Source organism: Zonotrichia leucophrys, chromosome 19 (assembly GCF_028769735.1).
Source record: "Zonotrichia leucophrys gambelii isolate GWCS_2022_RI chromosome 19, RI_Zleu_2.0, whole genome shotgun sequence".
NCBI classification, from domain to species: domain Eukaryota; kingdom Metazoa; phylum Chordata; class Aves; order Passeriformes; family Passerellidae; genus Zonotrichia; species Zonotrichia leucophrys.
The window spans coordinates 3,848,783-3,863,206 of NC_088188.1; the positions used below are offsets into that span (position 1 = coordinate 3,848,783).

At 44.8% G+C, this 14,424-nt stretch overlaps 1 protein-coding gene across 3 annotated transcripts in view; it reads right to left on the reverse strand.

The window, feature by feature from the left end:
• The window catches only part of SPNS2 (SPNS lysolipid transporter 2, sphingosine-1-phosphate), a 137,074-nt gene that overhangs the window by 101,009 nt on the left and 21,641 nt on the right, over positions 1 to 14,424 (reverse strand). The gene's annotated exons all lie outside the window — the stretch shown is intronic.

Sequence of the window (14,424 nt, forward strand, 5' to 3'; positions counted from 1 at the left end):
ACAAGCAGAACTAAACCAAGCCTGTCTTCCTTTAACCCCAATATATTAACTGGTACAAGCAAAATTAGCAGGTTTTGAAATATTTACACATTCAACTAGATTTAACATTTTTGTACCAAACACTTTCACACAGGTAACATCAGGTGTATGGGACAGCCATGTTTTTGTAACCAACAAACCAAGATGAAAACCCAGAGCAGAGCTTCAATAGCTCATTTGGGGGCACACAGGTTTGCCAAGCTCTCCATGGTCCTGTGGTCTCAGATGCAAATCCATAGGCCTGGATATTTGTCAGTGGTCCAAAAAACCAGCATCTGACTTCCTGGGTCTGGAATTGAGGCTGTTGCTCTCTTTAGATCTGGGACTTCCTTGTTTTGACTGCTGTCTTCCCCAAACCTGAATTATGCAAGTTTCTTTTCTAAAAAGAAGAAAACCATACTCTAACCACACTGAACATCCACAGAAGTTCACCTCCAGCTCAGATTCTGATCCAAGGCTTTATCCAAAGTCATTCTTCTCATCTCTGCAAGTTACAGAAATCAGCTGAACACCAACCTGAATCACTCACCATAAATGTCCCAGCTTTTGGGACTGCCAAGATCACACTAAATGACAAACACAGGGAGATAAAAGACCCAGAGATAACCATTCCCAGAAGACATCTGGGACAATGCCAAGGGAACAGCCATAAATTAATGCCACTAAAGGAAAAGAAGAAGATGGAGAGAAGGAAAGAAAAAGCAAGAAAGCTCGTTTGAGCTATTCTGTACTATTTGTGTATCACTATTTACTCAGAACAGCATTCAGGTGGGCTTCAGGCCTCATTATCTGCCCAGAAACAGCAGTTCAACCTCCTGCAACAGCTCCCACTTCCCCATTCTCTCATCAGAGTGTTTAGGAGGGCTGAGGGTGTGAACCTAACCAATGGATGTCATTGCTGATAAAAGTGGGGAGATGCAGAGCCAGGCTCTTCACTGGTGCCCAGTTAAAGAGGCAAAGGGCAACAACTGAAACCTGGGAAAGTCCATTTAAAAACAAGGAAATGAATTTTTACTGCCAGGGAGGTCAAGCTTGGACGTTCAGAGAGGTTGTGGGCTCCCCATCCCTGGAGATATTCAAAACCCAACAGGACACACTCCTGTGCAACCTGCTCCAGCTGACCCTGCTTTTAGCAGGGGGCTCGGATTAGATGAACTCCAGAGGTCACTTCTGACCTAATTCTTCTGTGATTCTATACTTTTCTGAAGGATTAAGTGCCTGATTACATCTATCCTGACACACTGTTCCCCTGGCCTTTCTTTTCCTTTGGAACATTGCTGTCTGCTACAATTTCAATTTGTAGTAGGAATTTCTTTGCTTTTTCTTGGCTGGCAGATTTAATTCCATTTACAAAGTGCCCTGGCATTTCTTGACTGTGCTTCCCTAGTTTGCTCCATTAACAACTGAGATATCATTATCCAGGCAGCAGCTGATGAGCAAAAATAAATTTCCATTTGCCTAGCAAACCCCTCAGTAGTGCAGCTGACTTACCTGCCTGCTCCCCTTGGTGTTCCACCCTTCTACAAAAAAAAAAAATAAAAATTTGTCATGCCATCCAACTTAGAAACCTCACTGATCTTAACCAGCTCTGAGCACTTTGTGCTCCAGTACTGCCTGGTCCCAGACTGCCACATCAGGCAAATCTCAACAAGTTAAAGCAACTCCTGGGCACTATAATCCCAATTTTAGGGACACTGAACTCATCAACATCCCCAAGAACAATGTGGAAGAAGAGAGGAAATGCCAAGGACAATATTTTCCCCTGCTCTCCTATCATCACTCAGTTGTGCTGCACAGAAATGAAATATCCTACTCATTGCTTGCAGCTGAACAGGGGGCTGGCCTAGATGGAATATATTCCATGAGGGAATGCACTCACATGTCAGGAGATCCACCCAGCACCCTGAAAGGTGGCTCTCCCACCTTCAGCAACATATCCCCAGCCATGACAGATTGCCAAAGAGGCACATTAAACTTCTAAAAGTATGAGAAGCAGGAGCCTGGGATGTGATGGAAAACAGACTTTTGTGGATTTGCATGAAGAACCAGAACAGAAAGAAGAGGGGATTATAATGGTGCCTACACAAAAAAGCAGAGGAGAGTTTCCAGTTTGTGACAAATTATTTGTCCAGGGACAGGGGTTTTGCCATCCTACAGACCTTAATGAGTTTTACAAGCTTGAACTCCTGTAGCCACAAATTAAATACATTTTGGACACAGACATGCAGACACTTGGATTAATCCTACAATTTCATCCTGGTGGTGGAAAGTAGGTTCTGTGGAGAGTCAATGCAACAGGACAATGCAGAACCACAATTACAAGTCCTGTGTGACCTTGGAAGGTCTCAGAGGATTAAGAGAGATCTGCATGTCTAAATGGCATGGATTTCCTTCTCCAAGTTATTTTATATTCTCTTTGGACTGCAGGTGTTTTGATTTGGGTTTAGAGCATTAAATTAGAGGCAACAGTGGGCAGATGATGCAACACACCTGTGAAGTGATAGTAGCTGTCTGCTGTGGGAGTTTTCCTGCTCAGCCACTCCTCCTCTCCTGAATTCACTCAGCTCTGTTTGCACCTCACCGTGGCAATGACTCACCCCAGAATTTAATAAGATTTAGGGATACAATTAAGCAATGATAGACCAGGGGAGAATACAGGAAAATGATAGAGCTTTTGACTTTCCCTTCTGCTCTAGATGATGGGAAGGCAGAGAGCTGGAGCCAGGCTGCAGACAATGACCACATTGCTTGCAGGGCTGTGTCTCACAGCACCTGATGCAACCCAAGAGGTGAAAACACCACACATGGCTGGCAAGGTCTTTCTTGGATTAAAGCTCATACCTATGACCCAGGAGGATCTCAAAATAGCCAGGAGCAGGCAGCAGGCACCAGCCTTCCTGAGAACCTCTCTGGAGGGCTGCTGCCATTTGGGATGGCTCTGTGATTACACAGCACCTTGTGCTCTCCCACCTTTTATTTCTTAAGCAGGTTGTGTATTTTCAGGGCTGAGCAAACATACAGGAAACGTGGTGCCAATCTCCCAGAGCATCTCAGCAGCTGAAGCAGACACTGCTAATGCTGATGTAGATTTGGAACTCAATGAGATGCAACACAGGCAGCACCCAGCCAAGCAGTGCTGATCAAGATGGGCACAGGGACAGGAGTTACTGGCAGCCCAGACAGAAGAGCACAGCCTGGTTACTGCAGCCATCTCCAGGGCACTTTTACCAGGCCTAATGTCTAAGAACCTACAGACACCAAGGCAGCTATCAGACTTTTGTGGGCACTGGGCATGAAGAGGACTTTGAGGAGCAATTTGGAGGATAAAAGGTCATGGAGTGCTACAGATAGGGAGGGACATGCCTGACCTCATCACTCACAGGGTCAGAGGGTTTCTAGGGTACTGCTGATTTATTTACTGATCATTTCACAATCAGTGCTTGTAAAAGACCTGATTCTGATGTGCTTTTGGAATGCAAATCCACATTTAATGGCCCAGGTTATCTCTGTTTTAGGGGAAATACTTTGGGAAAGCCAAATTTTCCTGGAAGTGAGCAGTTCACACCTCACACAGGGAGGTAGGTGGTCCAGATGAGGCATGAGGCAAGCTGCTTGCCTAAATAGGTTTTGTGTCCCTGATCTAAATAGGTTTTGTGTCTCTGATCTGAGTTACAACAAGTCAAAAGCTGCAGGATTCTACATGGGCTCTTCACCAAATATTGCTGCCTGTATACATTGCCATGATCAGAAACAGTGTTCTTTAGCTAAACCACAGTGAAATGACAATTTCAAAGCAAAAAACACATTAGAGCTTCCCTGGGACAGCCCCATTTTCCAGTCACCAAAACAAAACATCATGATTTGCTTTCAAACTGCTTCCAAGGCAGGTGCAAAAAGTAGAGTTGGCCTGTGCACAGAGTGCAGAGCTATAGAAGTAAAGGAACAGGTTTGCAGCTCACATTATTTAAATACTGTGTGTGTGCTGCAACACCCTGGCCAACATAACTACTTACTTAAGAAAGCATGTTCATTTTTAAAGGTATTTTTTAATGAGGAAAAAGGATGGTGGTTGAAAGGAACCAGCACATGGTTTGATACAGGATGTGTGCCCCTAGCACCCTCCCTCCTGCCCCACTGCAGGTCTGGACCTCTCTTTAGGGAACCCAGATTCACACTCTCAACTCCCTGACAGCCAGTGCAGACTCTGTACTGACAATTGTGTTCTATTCCCTCTTGCTGCCCACCTCTCTTCCTTACAAAGGCATTTTCTTCCCAGACTGCGGTCCCTGGTACTTGCAGGACCTTCCTCAGAGGGACAGCCAAGCCCTGGCCTTCTATCCATTAAAGACACAAACCACCTTCCTCCCATCAGGCTCTTCCTCATGCCTGCAGCCATATTCAACCTCCTTCAAATAAAGCATTAAGGAGGCAGAGGAGTGGTGCAACACACCTGTCTCTTTAGAGACATGTGAACAGATTAGGTGGAGAGAAGTTTATTCTGAAGTCTCTGTGATTGTATCTTCTCTGCAAGCCCAAGGTGTAGCAGCAGTTCACACACTGATCCCTGAGCTTCAAACGAGAGCCTCAGCTCAGCCACCCACCAGCTATTAAACACCAGCGTCACAATTTGAGTCCTATTTAAATATTCAGCTGCAGAAAACCACCGTGGTAGCCCTACTGATATTTGTACCTCAAGATAAATTCCCACTGCTGCCAGAACTAGCATGTCTAGAATATAAATGCAGTATTACCTTCTTTGGATTGCCATGAAAGCATTCCCTGCCTGCTCTTCAAGTACTGATAAATGCCTGGTGACATCTGGCTTGAAAACATTGACAGGAGCTTCCTTAGGATATAAACACCAACTTTCATTCTGCAAAACTAGTTTCCACTGTTGCATGACACGACAATACACACTGGTGAAACAGTCTTTGGTTTCGAAATAATGCTGCAGGATTAAAAAGAAACAAACAAAACAAACCCAGCAATTAGACAAATCAAAACAAGGGTTTCCTAAGATCTGCTCACACTGGAATGCATGAAACTTGTGACCTAGAAAGCACAGAAAAGCAACTGCCAACACCCACAGCAGCGTCCTTTGGAAGGGGTTCCCTGAGCAATAGAACAGAGTGCTGGGAAGAGACAATCACAGCAGCTTGAGCTGAAGATCAGAGTGAGCCAGGATCCTGATGTCATTCACAGGACATGAAACAGCTGCTTAAAAATCACAGAATAGAATCAGAGAATACCCTGAGCTGGAAGGAACCCACAGGGATCATCCAATCCAGCTCCTGGCCCTGCACAGACACCCAGCAATCCCACCCTGGGCATCTCTGGAGCATTGCCCAAACTCTCCTGGAGCTCTGGCAGCCTCAGGGCTGTGCCCATTCCCTGGGGAGCCTGGGCAGTGCCAGCACCCTCTGGGGAAAGAAAGTTCTCCTGATATCCAGCATAAACCTCCCCTGATAGAGCTCCAACCATTTCCTAATAAAACCCCAGAGAAGTGTGAGAGTTCACAGCCCTCACAGGCACTGAGAGCCTCCCACACCTGCACAAGGTGATGAGGTCTGAGATGATGGTGCTGGGCTGTCAGGACACAGCAGAAGAATTGCTGCTCACTCCAAGCAGCATTTGCAGTGGGTTTTTGGAAGGACAGGTGCTGTGAGCTCTGCAAAGCACACACTACTGCCTGGGAAATGAAACAGAAATGCCTGTCTGAGGTGACATTGCTATTCTGAATCAAAACCAGTGTTATCCTCAGAGACTCACACCACCTGTCACACCCACTTTTCCCATTCACTGTTTTTGTCATTATTATAGTATCAGCAGGGAAGTATCTGAGCTATTCATTTATTCATTCATTCCCAAAGGCTACTACTGGCTTACCTGCATAGCATGTAACAAGTAATTAAGCATCAGGGAAAAAAAATAAGGAATGTGATTAATGAAGAACATGGAGAAGAAGTATATTAAAAAAGCAACTTCTTCTCTGGCAGTAATAAATGATGGTTTCTCTAACACAGCTCAAGCTCCACTGTAATGTGGTATGCAAAGTCTGAGCACAAAATTGCCTGGAAGACTGGGAGGAGATAAAAAAGTTCATCAGGTGTAGAATCGATTAGCACAAGGCATAATTACCACAGGGTCAGGGCGTCTGGGGAAGGCAGCACAGGACAGCCAGTCTTGTTGGGATTTAAAAAAAAAAAAAACAAAACAAAACAAATAGGAGTTTGAATGTAACCATGGCTGCCAAATGCTGGGTGCCTCATTGGTAAACCCACACCCTAATCAAATCCTTCATCTCCTTAATTACAGTGTATGTCTGTTCCCAGGACTATGGCTGGGGAGGATGTCCTTGTCAAATAGGGAACATGGGATACTTGGCCAGCATGAAACAAAGAGCTTAAATCATTTCCAAAACATGGAACATTTTCCATTTATGACCCATTTCAACAAAAGCTCTCAGCAGTAAGAGTTAAAAAGGACATGGGCCAGATGTGAGGAGAAGCTCACAGTGTCACTTCCCTGTCCTGTCCAGCTGGGACACAGCTCCCTGCAAGGAGATCCCTCATCTCACCCCTGCCTCATCTCCTTGCAGACTCCTGCCTAAATAATCAGCCTGGCAGCTCCCACAAGCCAAGGGAAGGCTTCAATTAGAGATAAGTGACAGGATTTGGCTCAAAGGACAGACTAAAATGAATTGGCACCTAGACCTGAACTTAAAACCAAACTTATTCATTGAGACTTGGAACAGTTCCTTTATGTGGAATGGGAAAAATCAGAAGCTCTTGCAAATCTGAAAAACCAACAGAAACGGAAGTAGTAGCTGAGGTTTATATTAGTCATCTGAAAGGATAGGAACCATTAACTTTCAGGCAATGCTTTCTCCCACACCCAGCAGCTCTAGCTCAGGACTCAGTTTAGACCCAATTTCTGGGGGTTTTTATCTCATGCAAACACAGAATGAAACACAATCTTTACCAGAGGAAAAAACCTCCTCTTGGGACATTTTAGATCTAAGCAGCAGCCTCACCGGATTTTCACATCAAAGAGGAGAGCCTCAAAAAATAATGTTATTATTTCAATTATTCAAATCTGAGAAAATTCAGATACTCCCCCAATTCACATTCTCCTCATGGACTCTGTGGCAGAAAAAATTGGGCCTGCCACCAGAAGCTCTACTTGTCTTCTGCCTTTCTAATCTTTAGACAAGACTAACAAGTTGAGCTAATTCATGCAGTGAAACATATCTCAGAGACTTTGTATATGAACTAATTAAAATAAAGAAAACCAGTATGGATAATGATAGAGCAAATCAAGTGCATATGAATTCAGTCAGTGACTCACTGCTCCCTTGTTTTCCTTATTGGAAAACTTGGCTTATCACCATACCGGGGTGACGATGAGTCAGGAAACTGGCATCAGCCACAAATTGGAAGGAAATTAAAATAAGTATCTACAGAATCTCCTTTTTGGAGAGATTTTGGAGATTTTTGCTGTCTTTGTATGGATGTGGTTATAGACTTCACAGTTGGAACCTCATGGTTTTCTGACTAGATAAAATCAAGAAAGGAAAGAGGCATTTATGAGATCCAGAGACAATACATAATGATTTGGCTCTTATTCTCAAAATCAGTTTGATGCCTTTACTTTTATAAAAGTAAATATTTTAACCAAATACATTTGAAGCACGTTACCACATTCTAATGAATGCTTGATACTACCTTATCAAGTAAATAGGTGTGTATTAATCACTTGGAACCAGCCAAAGCACATGCAAATATTTTAACAGCACTAAACTGACAACTAAGAGTGTGCATGGCGTGGGGTTAACAGTTCTAAACCCAAGTCCATGCCAGCACAACCAGTTTGCTGCCACCTCACTCACACTGACCATGAGAACTTGCTCTGTTACACCTTCTGACACAGCACCTGTTGGATTTTAGGTTTTCAGGCAAATTGGGAACACAAATCCCACCAAAAAGCCTGGGCTATTATGTGCACTTCTGTGTACAAGCAGCTGTGCCTCTGGAGCTCATTGATTTAATTTCACAATAATAAAATTAAATTCAAACTGTTAAACTAAAAAATTCAGACAAAAAATGTAACTTTCAAGGTTGTGAAGGTGAAAGGAAGAAATCCTCAATGTTCTCCAGTTCCACACTCCAGCACTTTTTACCCACTTCCTTTTCTCCTACAGCTCTGCACATTTCTGTGACACAGGAGACTGAATGGACTGGGCTAATTAGTGACTGATGATTTACAGCAGATGACAGCTAATTTCTCCAGTTAAGAAGATTTCTATCAAATCTGTAGAAATGTGCACCCAGATTGGACATACTTCCAAGTGACTGCATCTCATCTCTCATTTGCATTTCGCTCTGTTTGGCAGTGCCTTGCAGCTATTTCAGAACATCACAAGCTGTCCAGGGCACATTGCTATATTGTATGTAATTGTAAGGAGCTTGCTATTCTTTTTTACCACAAAGGATGTTTTAGGGAATGCAAGGGAGATGCCAGATGCAGAGGCACCTTGTACAGAGGGATCTGCAGAAGAGCAGGAGCAAAGCAGCCCATCAGGGAATGCCAGGCACATTCCAGGCAGGCTCCTGCAGTGCAGGACTGGCACATTGCTCAAAGGGTGACACATCCACTGCCACGGTCCTGGGCTAGCAAAGAGCTCTTGCCATCGACTTCATGCCAGTCCAGGGCTGTAAGAGCACACCTTCAGTGCTCCTGCACACTGATTTTCACAAGTGGCTGTGCAATGGTAATGTCCACTACACAAACCTCCCTCTGTGACCTAGATCTCATGAGGCTTTAAGTGCACAAGCAGGAAAAGCTGGAATTGTCCATAGCATCTCGTCCACAGATTAAAACCTGGATAAAACTGGGATACAAACTTGGTGCTGCCATCCTTTTTTAAGACAACAGGAAGGAAATCTGTAAAAGAACCCAAGGCCCCACTATTTCAAGTAGCAACCTAAACCTTGTTTAAAATTCCAGATAAAGAAGGTTTTGGACTCAGCTAAAAATACTTACCCCAACTTTAGTAATCCAGAATAGCCTTTTACTCCTAGACACATGCTTTAAACACCCCTGAGACTGCTGCTGAACATGGCAGGTAGGTTTATGAATCTGTCATCCTGCATAAAGAATCATGGAATGGTTTAGGTTAGAATGGATGTTAAAGCTCATCTTGTTCCAAAACACTGCCATGGCCAGGGACACCTTCCACTGTGCCAGGCTGCTCCAAACCCCATCCAAGCTGGCCTTGGGCACTGCCAGGGATGCAGGGGCAGCCACAGCTGCTCTGGGCACCTGTGCCAGGGCCTCAGCACCTATGGCAGTTTGAAGCCATTCCCCCATGTCCTGGCACTCCATCCCTGTCCCCAGTCCCTCTCCAGCTCTCCTGGAGCCCCTTCAGGCCCTGGAAGGGCCTCTAAGGTCCCTCCTGAGCCTGCTCCTCTCCAGGCTGAACAAGCCAAACTCTCTCAGCCTGGGGTCATAAGAGGGAGGATAAGGAGGGAGGATAAAGCTGCTCCAGGGCCACCATAACTCAGTGCTTTCTTTCATCCACCTCTTTTCTCTCTAGAGCACCATAATTAGGACTTTTGGGGTCCCCTCACCCACCCTGGAGGATGTGATCTGGAGGGCACATCCCTACAGCAGCTTCCCATATCCAACACACATTCCCTTCCTCCTTTTCCTTCTCTCCATCCTGGTATTGAGCTGGGAACTCTCCCACCACAAGTGCACTGATCTGCAGGAATCCCACTATCTGCATGATGTAAATAAATCAAAAGTCCCTGTTTTAGCCTCACAGGCTATGAGGGAGATGTTTTTCCCACAGACAAGGCCGAATGGGGCTACATTCCTGCACACTGCCCATGTTTGGGTCCTGGAACCACCCTGAGCTTTCTGTCACAAGTGTTTAAAGCAGCCACTGCAAACTCCAACCATGGGCATATTTTAATTTATGTATGAGTGGAAATGCCCTCCTGTCACTGCCCATTCCAACATCTCCCTCAGATTAAAACACCTTTCCCTGAGCACAAAGCAATGTGACACTCCTCACAAGCATTTATCTCCCACAGACACACACTGAGTGTTTTTATTTCATTCTGGGTCCTGGTCAAGCTGTGTCAGTCACAGCTGAGTATGGTGCCCACCTGTCCATTAGTTCTTCTAAGCAAAGTGTCTTTACAGTAATCTCACTGACAAAGCAAGTGCCTTTGTACAGGTAATTAGTAAAGCACACAGGTATTCAAAGATCTGTGTAGGGCACAAAAGCTTGTAAAGGAACCCACAGCTTACCCACAGCACTGTTAGAGAAAAGAAACCCACTCTGGAGTTATCACAGGAGATATTTAAATGCCTCGGTCTAACTTCTTTAAATGATCTACTAAAGAATTTACTGTGTTCCACAATAGGTCCATGGCTGATATAGCAAAAATCTGTGGATAAAACCTTATACCTGCATGAGAGTGTGTACTCAGATGAGAACAGGGACACTAAAATAAGCATGGGTTATTTTTTAGAAGTGAGGGCTTCTCCAGACCTGCAAGGACTCAGTGCTGTGGGCATGTGGCTGCAGTGAGACCAGGAAGTCCTCACAGCACAAAGTGCAAGTTGCAGTGGTTTTTGGAGCTAAAACACCCTTCACAGGAAGGGTTTTGATTCTGCACTGCCACAGGACCTCCATGAGCAGGGCCATGGTAACAGGACAGTGATGCACACTCCTAGGTGACAGCAAAACCTGAATTCAACCCTGAATTAGGAGACAGGGCTGCTCTGTTCTCAATCCTGACACTACATCACTATTTAACCTTGGGCATGTTACTTGATCATGCAGGATTTCAGAGTCTGCATTAGCCTAATGAAGATAATAACAATAATCATGTGTGTCACAGATACAGTTGGGCTTGGTTATTATGTTCTCATGAAGTGCTTGGAAGAGCCCCAGATGAAAGGGAAATTAGGAGAAGGAAGATTAATTATAAGATGTGCATCCCAAATAAAAACCAGACAGGAACATTGTTGTTGCTGTTATTAGTGGAGAGTCTGTCTTATTTAGGCCAGCTTTTATTTCTCTGTTGGTAAAGCAGACCCATTTTAATCACTTTTAATCACTTTCCACGTTCAAATTTTATTTGTAGATGGTAGGCAGCTGATAAAGGCTGCTGAGCTTCTGATACTGCAGACATAAAAGCCTTTGATTGAAGGTCTGATTTCACAGTAACCACTGTCTGTGATATGACAGGCCTGACTGTGTTTTTACTGTTGTGAGGCAAAACAAGGAACCAAAAGTTTACTGCCACTCTGAAGGAAAGACTGGGATTGAAGAAAAGGAAACATTTCCTGTGGCTAAACACACCACAGTGAGCATAGTCATAATGGGAAATTATATCAAAATTGGGTATTTAACAAAAACTTGTGCAAATGGAAACATCTTTTGTACAGTGATTTTGTCTCAGGAAGTACCAAGTATTTCTCATTTAGGTTAGTATCAATTCCTGTTTCAACATGGGAAAAGGGACACAGGGAAAGGCACAGTGACACATCTGAGCTCACACCCAGCTGAGCAGCACAGCCCAGAGAGAGCCAAGAGTTTCCCCAAGCCTCAGCCTGGGCTGCTCTCCCTGGAGCTGCCTCCTCCTCTGCCAGAGATCACCCTTGTGCCTCCTGCAGCCTGCTGAGAGCACCCACACAAACTGAACTGCATCCCAGAAAAACTGCATCCCACACAAACTGCATCCACACAAACTGCATCCCACACAAACTGCATCCCGGACAAACTGCATCCACACAAACTGCATCCACACAAACTGCATCCCACACAAACTGCATCCCACACAAACTGCATCCCACACAAACTGCATCCCACACAAACTGCATCCACACAAACTGCATCCCACACAAACTGCATCCACAGAAACTGCATCCCGGACAAACTGCATCCCACACAAACTGCATCCCACACAAACTGCATCCCACACAAACTGCATCCCACACAAACTGCATCCCACACAAACTGCATCCACACAAACTGCATCCCACACAAACTGCATCCCACACAAACTGCATCCACACAAACTGCATCCTGTACAAACTGCATCCCAGAAAAACTGCAGCCCACACAAACTGCATCCACACAAACTGCATCCCACACAAACTGCACCCTGTACAAACTGCATCCCACACAAACTGCATCCCACACAAACTGCATCCTGGACAAACTGCATCCCACACAAACTGCATCCCACACAAACTGCATCCTGGACAAACTGCATCCCACACAAACTGCATCCCAGCCTGCTGAGAGTACCCACACAAACTGCATCCCACACAAACTGCATCCCACACAAACTGCATCCCACACAAACTGCATCCCAGCCTGCTGAGAGCACCCAGACACCCCAGAGTCACTGAGGATGGAAAAGATGTCCCAGATCATGGAATCCAACCTGATCCCCACCTTGTCACCCAGCCAAGAGCACTGAGTTCCACCTCCAGACATTCCTTGGACACCTCCAGGGATGGGGACTCCATCACCTCCCTGGGCAGCTCCTTCCAAGGCCTGACCACCCTTTCCATGGGGAAATTCCTCCTGATGTCCAGCCTGAACATCCCCTGGTGCAATATGAGGCTGTTCCCTCTCCTCCTGTCCCTGTTCCCTGGGAGCAGAGCCCCACTTTCCCCTGGCTGTCCCCTCCTGTCAGGAGCTGTGCAGAGCCACAAGGTCCCCCCTGAGCCTCCTTTTCTCCAGGCTGAGCCCTTTCCCAGCTCCCTCAGCCATTCCTCACATGACCGACTCTCCAGACCCTTCCCCAGCTCCACTGCCCTTCTCTGGACACGCTGCAGGCCCTCAATGAATGCCACACTTAAATTCAGCATCATCCAGTGACAAATACTGTTCCAACTCCAACTTCACTGTGATACCAAATTTCATTAAATATCCCTTGGGGTATTCAGTAATGAATTGCTTAAAAAATAGATGAGTACAGGAACCTGGGAAAAAATTAATAACTGCACATAGTTTCCAGGACACACAAACTCCTTGCTTTCACCTTGCATAGAAAGTTTTCAGGTTTAAAAAAAAATAGGGTGGTATTGAACCTTCATTTCTCAAGAGCCAGATTTTTGAAAATTGTTGTCAACAAGTCACCTACACCTTAATTTGTGGTAATTAACAATGCAGCAGAAGAAATAAAGTACATAGCCTCCTCTTGTTTCAGGAGACACTGCAATACAGCTAAAGAAGGAGTTTCACCCCTTAACTATAAACAGCAAAAGGCTCTAATTTGTTCAGCTTTGCTCATGAAATGTGAATTAATTCTTTAATGACAGGTGCACCTTGGAGTCAGGACAGCTAATCACTAGATCAGGAGGTAACCACAGTACAGGGCTCAGAGAAGCCCACATCTTTTTCAAAGAAAGCCTTGGCAAGGTCCCACAAGCCAGTTCACAGCAAGTTTATAGCAAAAGGTTATTTCCTAAAAGCAGAACTAATGATCCCTGTTTTTCTATGGCTTTATGCTTGAGACAGCAATCTCCAAGCTTTTTCAGAGGTGGTGGATATTTAAAATCTTTTGCCTTTGTGGTTTCTTTCACGTCTCATAAACACTAAGCTCATCTTCCAGGGACTCCCTCTTTTCCCTGGCTCCAAATGTCTGTGAATCCTCCAGCAGTATTGTATCATGAAGAAATCGTCCTTCTAGTGTGGCCAAAATTGCCAATGGATTAAAACAGAGAGGAGGGAAATAATGAATAATCCAGAGAGTAACCAACTTACAAAATACTCTCTGTTTAAAAGAAACTGCTTCCACTGCAATTCACATCTCCATTTATTGGAATTGCTGATGTTCTTTTCTTTTCTATTCCCTGTTCTTTCCCATAGTGACTTTCCTGTTTCAGAAGAGCCATCTGCTTCACAGGTCCAGAGTCAGCCACAGCAGCTCCTCCTCTCCATACAGAAGCAGTTTTATTCCACAGCATCTATAAACTTGGAAATGTGTGCATTGTCCCTTGTCTCCTACAGCTCTCTCTTCTGTTAATCAACACTGTCAGTCATTTAGTAAGATAAACACCACATAACTTTGGTGGTGGTTGGTTTTTGGGGTAATCCCTACCTCCCATTCCTTATCTCAGGATGTTATGTAAGAAGTAGAAAGCTGTGAAAAATTCAGAGATAATCAAGATCAGTCACAGGTGCTGCACACAAGGGGCCAACACTGAAATAAAGCAAACAGACTCTTCTTTTGCACAGAAATACCTAAACAGCTGAAGAGATGGGGTCAGGAAGAATCTGCTTAGCCACGAAAACGGAACACTAAAGGCAGAGCTTTGATGAAGAAGCCCTGTTGGTGTCCTGTGAACTTCCTT